Below are 20,246 nucleotides of genomic sequence, written 5' to 3'. Positions count from 1 at the left end.
AAACTTGTTCTATTTAGCTATTAAGGAGTAGTGAAATATCTATATAAAATAAATAAGGAACAAATCTAGCAATAATAAATAAATTAGGAAAAATATTCATTCAAAAAAATTGTTTATTTTTACGGAGGTACGAATTTAAACTTATTTAGCATATTACCAAATGCATCATAAAATAAAAAGTGTATACAAAAACCTCCAACAAATAGAAACTTTTGCATCCTCACCCTGTGTTGTATTCAACCTGTTTCTCAAACGAAACAGCCCAGAAGGAATTCCGTTTGAAATGAATCCCATCAAAGCATAACCGATTTGAAGAGTCAGCACTTCACTGACTTTCATCCTGCTGAGTTGAAAAACGCGGCTCAAACAACGTCTAGGGTTTCAAGTACGAAAGCGTTCGCCAGACTACAATACTGGAAACTTTCAACATTCGTTCAAATAGCCTATGGTTAAGTGAATGCAAAGATATTCGAAAAATATAGAATAACCCTTGAAATATAGTTAATTCTACTAGATGGTCTTCAAGAAGAAACGATACCTTAACAGCTATAAGAGAGAATTATTCATCAAAAGTGGAAATTTTGTACCAACTAAATTCATTTTCTACTAAAGAAGAAGAATGTCACGAATGTAAAAATATAATTAACATTTTAGAGAGCTATGATTCTATAGTGTTTGTCATCTTCTCTTTCCATTATGACTTACAAGAAGCTAGTAGTTTATTAAGTAATCTTTTGAATAGAGTAACAGTAATGGAAATAAATATTAAGTTATTCCATTAACCTCCTGTTGAGTTCAAAGAAGTGTTGAGTTCAACTGAATTTGAGTTTTTTTCGATTCTCTAACATATTCAGAAACAGGCGAGCTACGCTACTGGTCAACTAGAAGAAAGATTCGTGTATGCTTTTGAAATAGGCTTCAACTTCGTCAATTTCTTGTTCATTAGAGCCAAATTTCTATCCCTAGAGCATGTTTTTAAGGTCTGCAAAAAACCAGTAATCACTGGGGACCAGATCTGGAGAATCAGAAAACGTCCAACCCGACCAAAATTTTCAACATCAGCTGAAAAGTTTAAGGCATCTGTATTTGGGACGTACAAGGTATATTGTTCATCGACTATATTGACAAAGAAACTGTCTTTCCAACTTCTACTAGCCAGCTTATTCTTCAAAGCTGGCCACCAGTGATCACTGGATTTTTGCAGACCTAAAAAAATGCTCTAGGGAAAGAAATTTGGTCCTAGTGAAGAAGTGATTGTCGAGGTTGAAGCATATTTTAGAAGCAAAGACGAATCTTTCTACAGAAATGTTTTAGAAAAGTTAGAGGAGTACATGCATCACTCTTGAGGTGACAATGTTGACGATGAAAATCGAATTTTTACCAAGAAACGTGTTTTTACTGGTTAGGTCTGCGACTTATTTTGTTGAAATGTTAGAATCTCAAAATTTGTATCGGAAGCAGAAAAAGAATTATTTTGACAATTTGGCAACTACATTTTGCATCGTTGCCATTGCCAAAATAAAGGGTGTTTTTTTTTCGAGGTATATAACTTTAAGTTGGCATTACTGTTCAAGATGGCGACCGATTTAACAGCTGTCAAGTGATTTATTCTCAGTTTGGTTTGGCAATTCATCATGAATATACTCACGCCTGAACAACGCTTGCAAATAGTGCAATTTTATTACGAAAATAATGGTTCTGTGCGGAATACGTATCGAGCACTACGTCCATTTTATTTTGTTTAGCGATGAAGCGCACTTCTGGTTGAGTGGCTACGTCAACAAAAAAACTGCCGCATTTGGAGTGAAGCTAATCCACAAGTGTATGTCGAAACACCGTTACATCCAGAAAAACTGACTGTTTGGTGCGCTTTATGGGCTGGTGGAATCATTGGTCCGTAATTCTTCAAAAACGATGATGGCCAGAACGTTACAGTCAATGGTGATCGGTATAGAGCCATGATTACTAATTTTTTCATTCCTGAATTGAACAACCATGATGTCCAGGAGCTGTGGTTCCAACAAGGCGGCGCAACATGTCACACAGCTCGTGCCACAATCGATTTATTGAAAGACACGTTAGGTGACCGCCTAATTTCACGTTTTGGACCTGTGAATTGGCCTCCAAGATCTTGTGATTTAAAACCGCTAGACTATTTTCTGTGGGGCTATGTAAAGTCATTGGTCTATGCGGATAAGCCACAAACCCTTGACCATTTGGAAGACAACATTCGCCGTGTTATTGCCGATATACGGCCACAAATGTTGGAAAAAGTCATCGAAAATTGGACGTCCAGATTGGACTACATCCGAGCCAGCCGTGGCGGTCATATGCCAAAAATCATATTAAAAATGTAATGCCACAAGATTATCTTGCGGATAAATAAAATTCATGTCAATCGAATAATCCATCGTTGTTTTATTGCAATTTAAAGTTTTATAGCTCTAAAAAAAACCCTTTAAATAAAAGAGTCAACTCGCAAATATTCGCGAACTTAAAACCGATGTTACAAAATATTTCGTCTAGTGTATGTCCCACTTTTGCCCATCCGGTAAGTCGGTTCAGTACTGTCTGATGTTTTTAGCTTGATTGTACATTCGGCCTCTGGAAGGTCGACAGAACGACGGTACCATTGGGGGAGGGGCTCACAATTATTCTAGAAGTCACTGACCAGGTTTATGTAGACGGCAAATGAACATTAATCCGACCATTTCATGACAATCCCGTAGAAAACAAAGGTACCTATCGCGATTGTAAACTAGTTTAACTCATATACATTTATAACTCCAAATGGTCGTAAAACGAAAGTGTTGTGCGTTTCCTTCATTACCGTTGAGGTCACCGAGATAAGAGAAGCATGCATAGAAATAGAAATCGACGGAAAAGTGCTCGACCTTTCATAGAACTCGAATCAGATATGCCGGAAATGATTACTATACGTCCGTTATTCTGCCCCGATGAACTTTCGGAATGAACTGGTCTGGTCCTTGCATTTGCCCTTAATACAGGGTTTTCCAATTAAAAGTTTCAATTTTAATAGGCCGCTATTTGGGCTGCTCTCCATTTTTCAAGCTGTCATCTTTATAAAAGATGGACTGCTGTCGTTTTTGAAGCTGTCATCTTTTGACATTTGACAAGTGTAAACTACGCCATTTCTAAAATGTGACGATATATGCTCAAACAACGCATTTGAATTGTAAAAATTAACTAAAAAATATAGTGAAAAATCTTTGCAGTCACAGTTCGCAAAACTCAAGCATTTTTGGGTCTTCGTGAAGCTGGTATAGTAAGATATTGATGTGGACGACGTTTTTTGTCAACAAGATAGCACTAGCAACGAAACAGTCTCAATTTTGCAAGAAAAATTTCCTAGCCGTGTTATTTCTCGAAGAGGTGATCACAATTGGCCACCTAGTTCTTGTAATTTGACACCTTTGGACTTTTTTTAAGGCCTCGTGTCACGGCAAGAGGCTCAGCTCTTACCCCAGCCCATCGAAGGGGGCGTTTGGATTTTGCGAGAGAGCATATCCATTGGGAAGAGGCTGTTTGGGAGAGAGTGCACTGAGCATATTTTTCATGTGGACGTCTGTATACAAGGTAACGTCGATCACAATGGTAGAGGCAGAATCTAGACTCATCTGTGAAGAGAACTCTTCCCCAATCAGCCTCTTCCCAATGGATACGCTCTCTCGCAAAATCCAAACGCGCCCTTCGATGGGCTAAGGTAAGAGCTGGGCCTCTTGCTGCGACACGAGGCCTTCAATCATATTTTCTGAGGCAATTTCTTATTGTCTGAGTGCTAATTTGCACCCCATGAGTTTGCTCAAGCTGATTTTGAAGGAGGCGAGCGGTTGCAAACCGATGTCTCAACGAAGACACTCTCAAGTAACGTTCTTGAATGGCAGTTGTTACCCGTGGTCTACCCTGTCCTGGTCATCGGACATTCATACCTGTCTTCCTGATTCGCTGCAACATTCTGGACACACTTGTATGGGAAACTCCAAACCTTTCTGCAATTCTTGTGTATGTCCACCCTTCTTCTCGCAAAACTACCGCTTGGGCACATTCCTCTTGGGTCAAATTACGTGTTTCGCGTTGCATAGCGATCGAGTGTAGAAAATTAAACGAAAGAAAAACTATTGATCACTAGAATTGATCGAGAACAACTGATTTCAGAATGGAGCCAAAGCATTCAAAATCTGATAATCTCATCTTTTTTTATTCCTGCTGGGAAAAAACATCTGTATTGAAGAAAAACGTTGAAAGTGGATAACATATGCATGCATAATTCTGATAAAAATAATTATCATTGAGAACACCTTCAGTTGTAGAATAAATTTGAGATTTTCATAATGTGCGTTTATTCTTTCGCGCAGTGTATTTTATTGGAAAACCCTTCATTTGACTTCAAATTTTTTTCGTGACACGTCGAGATATTTTACGCTGGATGTGGAAGTAATACAAATAAACAATAGTGTTTTTGCAGTGTTTTTATTTGAGAATCCAGTACTTAATGATAAAGAGAATATTTCGATCATCTAAAATCGAAATTATTTGATATTTTCGGTATTTGAGGAAGCTTCAAACATAACGTATGAGGCTCAGATTCAAAATTATGTTTCGTGGGATATTTTTGTTGGTGCAGTCATGAATCGATGACCTCGACGTATGTGAAATGCTTGAAATTCGATTTTTCCATGGTTGAAATAGAAAACGCGAAAATTTATATCAGAAATAGCAGGAAGTGTCGGATTGAATGTCAACATTGGAAATATAGTTATACCCGAGAGTTGAATTACAATGTGAATTTCAACTTCGAGTTATATACGATGGAATCGATCAGAAATGATCGAGACAACTCGAAGGACACATTAACTTTATTTTGTTGATTGCTCATTCATATATTTATCAATAAAGTCAGATTCATCAGAAAAATCAATTTTTTTTATGGAAAATTCCAAAGAACTTGAAACTTGAAGATAATATTCTTAAATTACTGAACGGTTGGTTGTAATGCTTGAATCACTGCTTGCACACATTTTTTTTTAAATCCAACGTACAGGGTGTTCCAAATTCAATGCTCACTGAGAGCATCTAGAGACTTACAACCAGTTGCAGGAAAGTTCATTAAAATTTTGATCCTCCATTAAACGATACAGTGGCCAATAGGCTCCTCCTCTAGGAAGATTAATGACGGTATTAAATTTTTATGAACGTTTCTGCAACTGAGTGTTATATTATAGTATATATTATAGAAAAAAAAAATTTTTTCTTACAGTCTTACACCTCGAGGTGCTTTCAGTGAGCATCGAATTTGAGACACCCTATATAGTGCACGTTTCACTGAAAGTTGTGGAAAAATTCGATTTGGAGTGAGTAAAGGTTGTTTTTTTTAGAGCTATAGAACTTTAAATTGCAATAAAACGCCGTCTTGTTGTAACCACAGCTCCTGGACATCATGGTTGTTCAATTCAGGAAAGAAAAAGTAAGTAAATCATGGCTCTATACCGATCACCATTGACTGTAACGTACTGGCCATCATCGAGAGCACAAAAAGCCTGACCCCACTTCAATGCTCTCCTCATTTTATTGACTCGAAAAACATGTGAATAGAGTCGACTCGATCAAATGAGGTGTATTTGCGAACACCACCTCTACATAGAAGAACACTTTCATTATCCACGGTACCGTCAGAATGCTTGAGGGGGAGTCGCCCACCCCGGTGGGACGTCTAAAGCTCCGTTTTCCAACAGGGCTTGTCTGACCCATTTCAAATTCATACGCCATCCCATTCTTCGAAACCTTTGTATTCGACGGATATCTGTTCCTACGATTCGGACTCAATTTATTTTAATAGGAAGATAGGTGAGAGAGGGGCCAGTCTCACTGTCTTTCCGGATATTCGAGGGACTCGAGATACCTGCTGCGATTGTTTCAACGGAGAATGCGATTTTTGACACATTCGAAACTCGAATCTCTCATGTGTCCACACAAATCCACATGAAAAATTCTAATACTCATCATACCCATTTATTTCTCTGGCAACGTTGCAGGGCGAGTCGACAAAATTTCAAATAAGAATTTGAACAGAATATTATTGATAACGGGTGTTTTTTTTTTCGAGATATATAACTTTAAGTTGGCATTACTGTTCAAGATAGCGACCGATTTAACAGCTGTCAAGTGGTTTATTTTCAGTTTGGTTCGGCAATTCATCATGAATAGACTCACGCCTGAACAACGCTTGCAAATAGTGCAATTTTATTTCGAAAATAATATTTCTGTACGGAATACGCACTACGTCCATTTTATTTTGTTTAGCGATGATGCGCACTTCTGGTTGAATGGCTCCGTCCACAAACAAAACTGCCGCATTTGGAGTGAAGCTAATCCTCAAGTGTATGTCGAAACACCGTTACATCCAGAAAAACTGACTGTTTGGTGCGCTTTATGGGCTGGTGGAATCATTGGTCCGCACTTCTTCAAAAACGATGAAGGCCAGGACGTTACAGTCAATGGCGATCGGTATAGAGCCATGATTACTTACTTTTTCATTCCTGGATTGAACAACCATGATGTCCAGGAGCTGTGGTTCCAACAAGACGGCGCAACATGTCACACAGCTCGTGCCACAATCGATTCATTGGAAGACACGTTTGGTGGCCGTCTAATTTCACGTTTTGGACCTGTGAATTGGCCTCCAAGATCTTGTGGTTTAACACCGCTGTCAATCGAATAATCCATCGTTGTTTTATTGTAATTTAAAGTTCTATAGCTCTAAAAAAACACCCTTCACATTACGCAATATTTTACATGAAGACTTAGGTCTTAAGTCTTCATACAAGAACTTCCGTTTGTTTGTCATCTTGGGTAGAGTTATGCGGTACTGATGATCCCTAATAAGGGTGAAACCGGTATATCGTTATTCTCCATCGATGACATGCATTCTCCTTGGGTTACTTTCGATTATGATTCCTACGTAATTGCGTGGTGATCTTCTGTCTGACAATGGTTATGTTGATGGCATTTCGCTGATACATTAACCAGATAGATAATTATTATCGTATGATATTATTACACTATTGGTAATTGTACTTCTTTTTCTTTTCATCATTCATTTCCAAATATCCGCCGTTGTATTTATTATATGATATTTCACAATGTTTTGGTGAAACTCTAACATGCCTCGGAGATTTGTTTCCTGTTAAATGGGCGAAAACCAGCGATTCCAACGAACACATTGTTTCGTGGAAAATGGATTGCGTAAGCCTGAACTTTCAAGGCCACCTTGATCCACCGGAATTGATTAGATTCGATTCTCTCTATGCCGGATGCCAGATAACCAGATTTTTTTTATTGTCCAAAGTATTCGTGGAATGGGCCAATCTGTTATTCTTTATGTTCTGTAGGTCATTGAAATCGTTATTGATATCGAGAATCTACCTACACAATGGGATAAATTATAAATCAGTGAGTTTTTTTTTCTCTAAGGAGATGGAGATTGAATTCGGTGAAAGGACTGAGAAAATAGGTTATGAATCAATCCTGAATTTTACTTATAGATTGTCAGTAGGGACAGTTCTCGGAATAATACGCTCTATTAGTGTGACGTCACACACCGCCATTTTTGGTTCTCCTGTCAGTGTTCGGAATCCAAACAAATAAATTGTCATTCAAATTAGTACGGTGTCGTTGAAGGAATTGGCTTATTTTCATAAATAAGAGTATTTAAGCAATGATTTCAGTATTAATTGATAGACAGAAGGAACGAGGTTAATACCAGTAAGTTTGAATCCTGTATCATTCACCAGATTTTGTAAAAAGCCGTATTTATTAGTTGAACTTCAAATTCGAACTTACTGGCATTAATCTCGTGCCTTCTGTCTATCAATTAATAGTAAAATCGTTCCTTAAATAATCTTATTTATCGAAATAAGCCAATTACTTCAACGACAACGTACTAATTTGAATGACAATTTGTTTGTTTGGATTCCGAACACTGACAGGAGAACTAAAATGGCGGTGTGTGACGTCATCACTAATAGAACGTATTCTACAATACAATAACATCGGGTTTAAATACAAAGAATTAAATAAGATGAGCTAATTGGAATGTTTTGCAAAGTGAAAATCCCAAAAATTGAACCTCATAAGCATTCCTTTATGATTCTCAAATAATAATAACTAACTCTTTCTCTATGAATATTGGTTGACAACAACTTAATTGTTTTCCATTATTGAAATGGTGTGAGGTAAGATCAAGAAAAAACTATATTGCTTTGCAGAAGAAGTGAGTATTGTAAGATTTTACAATAAGAGGCATCGAATGTCAAAATATGACAGCTGTCCAGAGAGCGTGCAATTCAAAATGAAACCTCTTATTGGAAAAACCTTCAAAAATCAATTTCGATACGAATAAATCATAGAGTAATGAATATAGAGGGAATATATGCAATTTTTACATGTCCCCAACATGGTTAGATTACGTTGTCAGATTGTGATATATTTTCAAATCCACAATTTTACTATACCGTTATGAATGTATATTATATTGAATGAAATATTTATTTGAGTGGTTCCCAATTAAATATGCAGATTTGAATATTTGGAATCCAATGTTTTTCCTAATTTTCAATTTTTTAGTAAGCAGACTATTCATTATTTTCTGTATCTACCTGCTGAAATCCAAGGTTTGGCAACTTTTGCTCTCCTAGTGTCATCGGTTGTTTCACGTCGTTTGGCGCGCTTGAAGTTTGTTTTCTGAATTTCTGATATATTTAGGTATTTATTCCAATATATTTTGAGTTAATATGAAACATTGATTCACTATGGGACATAAGAAGTGCGTTTTTTATGGAGAATATCGCGAATTGAGAGAAATATCGTATCACTGATATGTTTTCATCTCCGCGCACTTCATGTCAAATTTGATAGTTCATGTTGGGGACAGAATTTGCTTACTGAAAATGACATATGCTCTCTCTATCTATTTTTATCACTCCGAGGAATAAATAAACAATAAACAATTTCGAAAATCGCCAGATTCGTCATTCGATAACCCGCCATACAATAAGAGACCAATCAAAATTCCACATCTCAACGCCATTAGGATCCAATTTCTCGAAAAATCCTCACATGCCTCAGTTCCATTCCTTTATATAATTTGTCAACCGTCTTCGACCATACCTCCAGGCGATTCGTGATCGCGCCAAGCCAAAAGCTATTCACCTTTACATACTTGATATGGCACCTACATTCAATATAGAAATACTTTCCATAGCACGCTGGACCATCTGGCGACAGAGAAGAGCAATAAGAAGACAAAGACACGAGTCCAAAACGAGCCTACCTTCCGTTAGGCCCACATTTCACGCTTCGACCAAAATTTCAAGTGGAGAAATCGACGGATGAGGCCTAACCTCAGAGCAACAAACTTCGATACGCAAGTCGACAGTATTGAAGAATCCAAGAACTAATGGATTTTGAGAATAATTTATGTTAAATATATTCTAAAGAGTGATTCTGTTTTAATTGAAACGTTGACTTTGAAAGGATTTTCACTAAAATAAGAGTATGACATACAGCAATCAGCCATATTAGCTACAACACTAAGCAGAGCGAATGACATCACCCATAGTCATATATAAAGGGTGTTTTTTTTTCGAGATATTTAACTTTATGTTGGCATTACTGTTCAAGATGGCGACCGATTTAACAGCTGTCAAGTGATTTATTCTCAGTTTGGTTTGGCAATGCATCATGAATGGACTCACGCCTGAACAACGCTTGCAAATAGTGCAATTTTATTTCGAAAATAATGGTTCTGTGCGGAATACGTATCGCGCACTACGTCCATTTTATTTTGATTAGCGATGAAGCGCACTTCTGGTTGAATGGCTACGTCAACAAACAAAACTGCCGCATTTGGAGTGAAGGTAATCCTCAAGTGTATGTCGAAACACCGTTACATCCAGAAAAACTGACTGTTTGGTGCGCTTTATGGGCTGGTGGAATCATTGGTCCGTACTTCTTCAAAAACGATGATGGCCAGAACGTTACAGTCAATGGTGATCGGTATAGAGCCATGATTACTAACTTATTCATTCTTTAATTGAACAACCATGATGTCCAGAAGCTGTGGTTCCAACAAGACGGCGCAACATGTCACACAGCTCGTGTCACAATCGATTTATTGAAAGACACGTTTGGTGACCGCCTAATTTCACGTTTTGGACCTGTGAATTGGCCTCCAAGATCTTGTGATTTAACACCGCTAGACTACTTTCTGTGGGACTATGTAACGTCATTGGTCTATGCGGATAAGCCACAAACCCTTGACCATTTGGAAGACAACATTAGCCGTGTTTTTGCCGATATACGGCCACAAATGTTGGAAAAAGTCATCGAAAATTGGACGTCTAGATTGGACTACATCCGAGCCAGCCGTGGCGGTCATATGCCAGAAATCATATTTGAAATGTAATGCCCCAAGATTATCTCGCGGATAAATAAAATTCATGTCAATCGAATAATCCATCGTTTTTTTATTGCAATTTAAAGTTCTATAGCTCTAAAAACACACCCTTTATATTTAACTCTACCTCGTGTCGCTTTGAAGTTTTTTTATTACTGCTGGCGTTTCTATTAATTTTTGCATTATTCGATTGTTATTCACCGTATACTCGTAGTTTAGTAATGGTAAACTAGCATCCATTGCATTTTGTTGACTTTCATCGTTCAGCATAGTCACAAAACCCATAATGAGAGGTTATGGGAAGGATTATGTCATAAGCGGACGCCATGATACATATGAGCTAGAGTCAAATGATTTTTTCTCATTAAATTCAAGTATAAAAAGAATAAGTTAAAAAATATGGTTTTTCTTTACGAAACAGCAAACGTTACTTTACAGGAGATAATTTCAAAACCCCCTAGTTAGCCTGTTCCCCAAAATGGTTGTCTGAACGTTGTCAGACCGTAAGATATCTTCAAATAAACAATGATATTACATATATGATTAAAAATATATTTTGTATTGAATGAAATATATTCATTTGAATCTCGATATTTTCCTTCGCTTTCAAATTTGTGGTGAAAAGAATATTTGCTGTTTTCTGCTTTGGCATATGTGCTGTATTCTTCCCACGATCTGTCATCGGTTGTTTCGTGAATTTATAGTTCTTTAAGATATCTCCATTTATTTACTTCGATATTCCTTAAGTTATTATTAATTTTCATTCACGATGAACGTTTGAACTGTGCTATTTGTAGAGAAACCTGTGAATTATGTCGAATATCACATCACAGGTTGGTTTTGATGTATTTTGTTGACTTTCTGCGTTCAGCAGAGACACAAAATGCATATTCAGGGGTTATAAGAAGGTCAACCTGGTAGTTACAGTTGAGTCATGAGCTATGAGCATTTCCGCTCTATATTCGAAATTATGAAAAAGTGCCATAATTGGCCTTAAAACTCGAGTTTATTGCCAAAGGAAGTTGTAAGCAATGTGTACTTTGTGGAGAAACTTGTGAATTGAGTCACAAGTTGCTTCCTGAAACGTGATTTGATTCCCCTCCATATGTCAAATTTGTTAGCATATGTTGGAGACCATATTCGTTATAGAAAATTGGGGTCTTAACCTAGCAATACATCGATTTGTTGAAGAGGCCTTACCTTCATCACATTGCTGGTTCTGGCCGAACTTGTAGATTTTGATCTTTTTACACTGCAATCGGTTTTGGTTGTCCAGTTTTGTAGGTTGTCTGAAAAAAAAAAGGAGAAAATCAAAACTAAAATCGTTTATTACCATTTGGTATAGTGGTAGTGTTCAAAAACAAGTTTTAGTCAACAAAATTGTCTAATAGATACTGCAATAACTAGTCTCGCCATAAATACCTGGACTGGCGCAAAAATAGCACCACCAGTGCCATAAACTTTCATTTCTCGTTAGTACCAAGCTTCAAAATATAATTATAGATCGAGATATTCAAGGTTAAGTGACGGTACATTGTCGTTTAGACCTGTTTAAGTGGAATAAACAGAATTTTGAGTCGATATATGACATTGGATGAAACATGGATTCATCAATACACCCCTGAGTCAAAAAGAGCATCAGCTGAGTGGAAAACATTCGGTGAAAGCCGTCTATAATGACCAACATCTCAAACATTAGCTAGCAAGGTTATGGCATTCATATTTTGGACGTCCATGGTATATTGTCATTGACCATCTAGACAAAGGTAAAACCATCGACAGTGAATATAACATAACGTTATTGGATTGACTGAATTAAGGGGAAACCTGCTCAAATGTAAAAGAAGAAAAGTCTCTTGCACCAAGACTATGCTCCTTGTAACAAATAGATGAAACCCATCATCATATTCTGCACTTCCAACTGATTCACCACGAAGATTACTCTCTAGATCTGATCCCCAGAACTGGCTTCTTGCAGACCTCAAAAGAATGCTCCAGAAGAAGGAATTTGGCTCTAATGAAGAAGTGATTGCCAAGGTTGCAGCCTATTTCTAAACCAAAGACGAATCTTTCTAACGGGTGTTTTTTTTCGAGGTATATAACTTTAAGTTGGCATTACTGTTCAAGATGGCGACCGATTTAACTATTGTCAAGTGTTTTATTCTCAGTTTGGTTTGCCAATTCATCATGAATAGACTCATGCCTGAACAACGCTTGCAAATAGTGCAAATTCACTGTTTGGTGCGCTTTATGGACTGGTGGAATCATTGGTCCGTACTTCTTCAAAAACGATGATGGCCAGAACAGTCAATGGTGATCGGTATAGAGCCATAATTACTAACTTTTTCATTCCTGAATTGAACAACCATGATGTCCAAGAGCTGTGACTCCAACAAGACGGCGCAACATGTCACACAGCTCGTGCCACAATCGATTTTTTGAAAGACACGTTTGGTGACCGCCTAATTTCACGTTTCGGACCTGTGAATTGGCCTCCAAGATCTTGTGATTCAACACCGCTAGACTTCTTTCTGTGGTGCTATGTAAAGTCATTGGTCTATACGGATAAGCCACGAACCCTTGACCATTTGGAAGACAACATTCGCCGTGTTATTGCCGATATACGGCCACAAATAATGGAAAAAGTCATCGAAAATTGGACGTCTTGATTGGACTTCATCCAAGCCAGCCGTGTGGCGGTCATATGCCAGAAATCATATTTGAAATGTAATGCCACAAGATTATCTTGCGGATAAATAAAATTCATGTCAATCGAATAATCCATCGTTGTTTTATTGCAATTTAAAGTTCTATAGCTCTAAAAAAAACACCCTTTATAAAGTCGAATTCATAAGCAAAAATTGTGTTTTTACAGTTACGCCCAAGACTCATTGAATGATGTGTTACTTTGCATATCATCAATACCTCCAAACACCTGATAACACCAGAGCGATTCGCTGATATGAACGACCAAAAACCGACGTTCGGATACAACAAAATGGGTCAAGAACTGTCCCTAATTGACCATTTAGATGGAGAGAGAGATTCTTTATCAGTAGCATCGAAATAAATTTTTTATTCATGCGTTACCTTTCGTAGCTGTATAAACCCACCTTTAGCGGGAGCGTGTCTATACACAAGCGTCTTGTAAAAGGCCTACCATTCGAAAACAACGAAGAAATGAAATATGCGCTAGTTGCAAGTTGAATCAAGAGAGAAAATGGTTTTGGAGAGAGAACAATACGAGAGACCAGAAGAGCGGAGAAATAGCCAGAAGAGGAGAGAAAACTAACGTGGAGACGCGATAAAAAGGACGGAGCTATTGACCTGCTGCCTACCGGTTCAGCTACCGAGCTACGCACTCGAGCAGGTCTACGGGGCGAGGGGGGGCCAGAGGGGGCAGCAGCGAGCGGCACAATGCCGCGGGTGATATGAGATACACAGTGGCGTTACCTCTTTTTCTCTTTCCGCTGAGTTGCCAGGTACAAGAGATTGTTTTCACCGGAGTCTGTGTCAGCAGTTGCCTGATTTGGAATAGGAATCCCCAGATTTATATAGGGTGTTTTTTTTCTAGAGCTATAGAACTTCAAATTGCAATAAAACAACGATGGATTATTCGATTGACATGAATTTTATTTATCCGCAAGATAATCTTGTGGAATTATATTTTAAATATGATTTCTGGCATATGACCGCCACGGCTGGCTCGGATGTAGTCCAATCTGGACGTCCAATTTTCGATGACTTTTTCCAACATTTGTGGCCGTATATCGGCAATAACACGGCGAATGTTGTCTTCCAAATGGTCAAGGGTTTGTGGCTTATCCGCATAGACCAATGACTACATAGCCCCACAGAAAGTAGTCTAGCGGTGTTAAATCACAAGATCTTGGAGGCCAATTCACAGGTCCAAAACGTGAAATTAGGCGGTCATTAAACGTGTCTTTCAATAAATCGATTGTGGCACGAGCTGTGTGACATGTTGCGCCGTCTTGTTGGAAACACAGCTCCTGGACATCATGGTTGTTCAATTCAGGAAAGAAAAAGTTAGTAATCATGGCTCTATACCGATCACCATTGACTGTAGCGTTCTGGCCATCATCGTTTTTGAAGAAGTACGGACCAATGATTCCACCAGCTCATAAAGCGCACCAAACAGTCAGTTTTTCTGGATGTAACGGTGTTTCGACATATACTTGAGTATTAGCTTCACTCCAAATGCGGCAGTTTTATTTGTTGACGTAGCCATTCAACCAGAAGTGTGCTTAATCGCTAAACAAAATAAAATGGACATAGTGCGCGATACGTATTCCGCACAGAACCATTATTTTCGAAATGAAATTGCACTATTTGCAAGCGTTGTTCAAGCGTGAGTCTATTCATGATGAATTGCCAAACCAAACTGAGAATAAATCACTTGACAGCTGTTAAATCGGTCGCCATCATGAACAGTAATGCCAACTTAAAGTTATATACCTCGAAAAAAACACCCGTTATTTTATGCTTTTATACAGGGTTTGCCAATGAGAGGTTTCATTTTGATATTCGAAAAGACCGAGTATATTTTGAAAAAAGTCCATTGTGAACAATTTCGATTTCGTTGTATCCTTAAATGACATTTTCTATGACCAATTCGCACATTTGCGACTGTATGTCCTCGATAACTCCACCAATATCATCTTCAAGGTCTTGAATCGATTGTGAAGCATTGGTATTGGTCATATTTACGTAGCCTCAAAAGAAGAATGTCTAAAGGAGTTAAATCAGAAGATCTCGGTGGCCAAAGCGGCGGCAATACGCTCTATAAGTGTGACGTCACACACCGCCATTTTGGTTCTCCTGTCAGTGTTCGGAATCCAAACAAATAAATTGTCATTCAAATTAGTACGGTGTCGTTGAAGGAATTGGCTTATTTTCATAAATAAGAGTATTTGAGGAACGATTTCAGTATTAATTGATAAACAGAAGGAACGAGGTTAATACCAGTAAGTTTGAATCCTGTATCATTCCCCAGAATTTGTAAAAAGCCGTGTTTATTAGTTGAACTTCAAGTTCGAACTTACTGGCATTAATCTCGTGCCTTCTGTCTATCAATTAATAGTAAAATCGTGGCTCAAATAATCTTATTTATTAAAATAAGCCAATTTCTTCAACAGCAACGTACTAATTTGAATGACAATTTGTTTGTTTGGATTCCGAACACTGACAGGAAAACTAAAATGGCGGTGTGTGACGTCATCACTAATAGAGCGTATTCAAACTGAAAACTCTCATTGGAAAATATTTTTAAAATTGTCAAATTTGATACGACACATATTTTAAATTAGTTTTTACAAGCCCTTAGCGAAATGAAAGAGATTGTTCTCATTTTAATCGACTCCATCTATCTGACAAGTCGTGAAAATCTTCTATATGTTGCGTTTTTACTGAAACATATATTTTTTTAAGTTGTCCAGAGTTTTGGAAATTAATTATATTATTCTGAGTTTAATTTCACATTTGTAGATAGAATCTATTAACGTTGCAATTTACTTTTATCTACTTCATATCCAGCCACTACCAAATCATCCAACTGCAATAAAATTACATACATCGTTTTGCAGTTGTGAACAATCGGCCAACGCGATACTAATCAATAAAACTGTTGTTTTATAAAATGTATATATTTTCTTTCACTTATTCAGACAACTAATTATTCTATATCATCGAATTACGAAATTGACAATCATAGATTGTGTGTTATCAATTCGTCTTTAAATTTGCTGAGAAAGTATATTCAAACTTATGATGAAAAAATTCTAAATATTTCAACACCCGCTTTGAAGTTACGAGAATTTATAACAACCCTGTATTACGTTCAATTATATTATAATTATTTAGTTGTATAGGAGATATCGATGAGACAGCTTTACTGTATCAAATAATCATAAAATTTGATTCCTCCAGATTTTGCTCGTCTTCATACAGTTTTCCAGCAGTCCCCAAACCTTATCGAATTTCCCCAATTCCTGCGAAAACCCAAACACCTGGCAACACTGTCTTTCCGTTAATTTCACACGAGGAGAGGTGGCCTTGAAAGGACGAGTTCATATATTATATACCTACTTATCGAATGGGATGTCGTTCGATTCAGAAACTTCTCGAGTTTATGGAAGATTATTTTGCAATTATGGGGGCACTGCGGAATGCGTTTTTCTTCTTCTTTTTTGGTTATGTAACTGGCCAGATGGGTGAGAAAATTTCACAGAGCTACCCATAATGCTCTCGAAGAGGTAGTGATTGAATGAAATCTTGGAGATAGTTGGCTGTGATGGCTATGCAAATGTATATTGAATGACATATTCGCCATTTCTCAAAATTCAGCGATAGAGTAATGTGCATGCTAGAACCTCAATAAAATAGGCAAGAACAACAAGGTCTGTTAAGTCTGAGTCACTCAGGAATTGAAGAAAATGAAGAGTCTAACATATACTGGCCAGAAAAGGGACACAAACTCCTTTTATTGGCCCAGAAATGTAAATGTACCTACAAGAAAGAGTATAAAGAGAATGTAATAACCGAAAGAGAAACACCTCTAAAGGAAATAGGAATCTTCCCTGATTGCCTCAGAAAGCACCTTGTGGGAATGAGTCCAGCAGAAAATAACGAATGCAGATTCTGTGGGGAGGAGGAAGAAACTTCGGATCACCTGAAGACGAAATGCCTCCCCATAGCTAGCCAACCCAAAAATGCTTTGGACAAGAGTCTTGTAATGGGTGTTTTTTTTTTCGAGGTGTATAACTTTAAGTTGGCATTACTGTTCAAGATGGCGACCGATTTAACATCTGTCAAGCGATTTATTCTCAGTTTGATTTGGCAATTCAAGAATTGAAGCCAAACAATCATCAAGTAAGGCGTAGATTCGTCGAATGGGTCCAAAATGAGATTGCCGTTGTTCCCGATTTTCATAAGCGAATTTTGTTTAGCGATGAAGCGCATTTCTGGTTGAATGGCTACGTCAACAAACAAAACTGCCGCATTTGGAGTGAAGCTGATCCTCAAGTGTATGTCGAAACAGCATTACATCCACAAAAACTGACTGTTTGGTGAGCTTTATGGGCTGGTGGAATCATTGGTCCGTACTTCTTCAAAAACGATGATGGCCAGAACGTTACAGTCAATGGTGATCGGTATAGAGCCATGATTACTAACTTTTTCATTCCTGAATTGAACAACCATGATGTCCAGGAGCTGTGGTTCCAACAAGACGGCGCAACATGTCACACAGCTCGTGCCACGATCGATTTATTGAAAGACACGTTTGGTGACCGCCTAATTTCCCGTCTTGGACCTGTGAATTGGCCTCCAATATCTTGTGATTTAACACCGCTAGACTACTTTCTGTGGGGCTATGTAAAGTCATTGGTCTATGCGGATAAGCCACAAACCCTTGACCATTTGGAAGACAACATTCGCCGTGTTATTGCCGATATACGGCCACAAATGTTGTAAAAAGTAATCGAAAATTGGACGTCCACATTGGACGTCCATCCGAGCCAGCCGTGGCGGTCATATGCCAGAAATCATATTCAAAATGTAATGCCACAAGATTATCTTGCGTATAAATAAAATTCATGTCAATCGAATAATCCATCGTTGTTTTATTGCAATTTAAAGTTTTATAGCTCTAAAGAAACACCCTTTATATTGATCACATTTTGAAAAAATTCGCATACATATTTCTCAAAAATAAAAACACAAAATCCACAGATTCGATCAGAATAAAACATGGCACTAATATGTTAAAGAACAATTTCAAGCTTCTTGCAGAATTTCATGTTGATTACGAAACCAGAACTAGATAGAATTAGAAGAAAATATCCAAAAAAATCATCCAATGTCTCCACAAAAACGTGTGAAACCTAGAAAATTAAAGTAGAGTATTAGCATATTACCGTGAAACATTTTTTTTTTAATTCACCACTTCAACATCGATGAACATCGAGTGGAATATCTCGGAGTGATTTGTACAGACCAATCTTTATACAAGTCCAAAGTTCTCATTATCCATGTATCCAAACGAAATAAACAAGAAATCCCTCACAGTTTACAATCGGCGCATAGAAATATTTTTTTTTAACTCTGCATTTCATCTTCGATTTAAAAATAAAAACTCTAGCCGAAACTTAGGCGCCACTCGTCGATACACGATCTGTTATAAAACTCTGAATAAATAGACAAATACCCACTTAGAGTGAACCATCCATAACAGGCTATCAATATGAAAAAAAAGGTAGTGCTTGGAATCCAACAACTGATATCTTGATTTCAAAGACGCCACCAGACTTTTTTCTATCAATTCTAAAGGGTGTTTTTTTTAGAGCTATAGAACTTTAAATTGCAATAAAACAACGATGGAGTACTCAATTGACATGAATTTTATTTATTCGCAAGATAATCTTGTGGCATTACATTTTAAATATGATTTCTCTAATTCTGTGGTTATTCCGTTCATTCTTCCACATCTTGTAGAACAAAATCGTGCGAGAATATATCAGAAACGCACAGTTTTCATGGTTATATTTTATTATTCTATGTTGGCACTCCGAACTTTCCGCTACGGCTTTATCTGTCAATTCATCAAATTGCCTTAAAGAAATTAGTTCTGCCAACCAACATTTTTCAATGCAAAAATCACTAAATTATATTTATGGAAATATTTCATTAATTTCAATGAAAATGCAATGAATTAGAGAAAATAATGTATAATACTCGTACAGAAGGCTCATTCTACCACTCGTTCATTCCAAAACTCGCCACTTCGTGCCTCGTTTTTGAATTTTGAACTCGTGGAAGAATATCAATGCCTTCTGCACTTGTATTATAAATAACTATTCTGGCATATGACCGCCACGGCTGGCTCGGATGTAGTCCAATCTGGACGTCCAATTTTCGATGACTTTTTCCAACATTTGTGGCCGTATATCGGCAATCACACGGCGAATGTTGTCTTCCAAATGGTCAAGGGTTTGTGGCTTATCCGCAAAGACCAATGACTTCACATAGCCCCACAGAAAGTAGTCTAGCGGTGTTAAATCACAAGATCTTGGAGGCCAATTCACAGGTCCAAAACGTGAAATTAGGCGGTCACCAAACGTGTCTTTCAATAAATCGATTGTGGCACGAGCTGTGTGACTTGTTGCGCCGTCTTGTTGGATCCACAGCTCCTTGACATCATGGTGGTTCAATTCAGGAATGAAAAATTTAGTAATCATGGCTCTATACCGATCACCATTGACTGTAACGTTCTGGCCATCATCGTTTTTGAAGAAGTTTGATTCCAATTAGTTCTACACTGTTCTACTACTGACCAATGATTCTACTACTGACCAATGATTCCCCCAGCCCATAAAGCGCACCAAACAGTCAGTTTTTCTGGATGTAACGGTGTTTCGACATACACTTGAGGATTAGCTTCACTCCAAATGCGGCAGTTTTGTTTGTTGACGTAGCCATTCAACCAGGAGTGCGCTTCATCGCTAAACAAAATAAAATGGACGTAGTGCGCGATACGTATTCCGCACAGAACCATTATTTTCAAAATGAAATTGCACTATTTGCAAGCGTTGTTCAGGCGTGAGTCTATTCATGATGAATTGCCAAACCAAACTGAGAATAAATCACTTGACAGCTGTTAAATCGGTCGCCATCTTGAATAGTAATACCAACTTGAAGTTATATACCTCGAAAAAAAACACCTGTTAGTTTCTGAGATGCAGATTAATTTGAATAG

The 20,246-nt window shown here is 37.6% G+C and overlaps 1 protein-coding gene across 1 annotated transcript in view; it reads right to left on the bottom strand.

The window, feature by feature from the left end:
• LOC123684119 (protein sprouty) overlaps positions 1–20,246 on the bottom strand; it is a 101,812-nt gene that overhangs the window by 28,966 nt on the left and 52,600 nt on the right. The window contains exon 2 of the mRNA XM_045623249.1: positions 11,675–11,763. The gene's annotated coding sequence lies outside the window, so the exon portion shown is untranslated. The remainder of the gene's footprint in view (positions 1–11,674; positions 11,764–20,246) is intronic.

The sequence above is a fragment of the Harmonia axyridis genome, chromosome 7 (genome assembly GCF_914767665.1).
Source record: "Harmonia axyridis chromosome 7, icHarAxyr1.1, whole genome shotgun sequence".
Taxonomy (NCBI): domain Eukaryota; kingdom Metazoa; phylum Arthropoda; class Insecta; order Coleoptera; family Coccinellidae; genus Harmonia; species Harmonia axyridis.
This window is presented reverse-complemented; position numbering and strand designations above follow the sequence as displayed.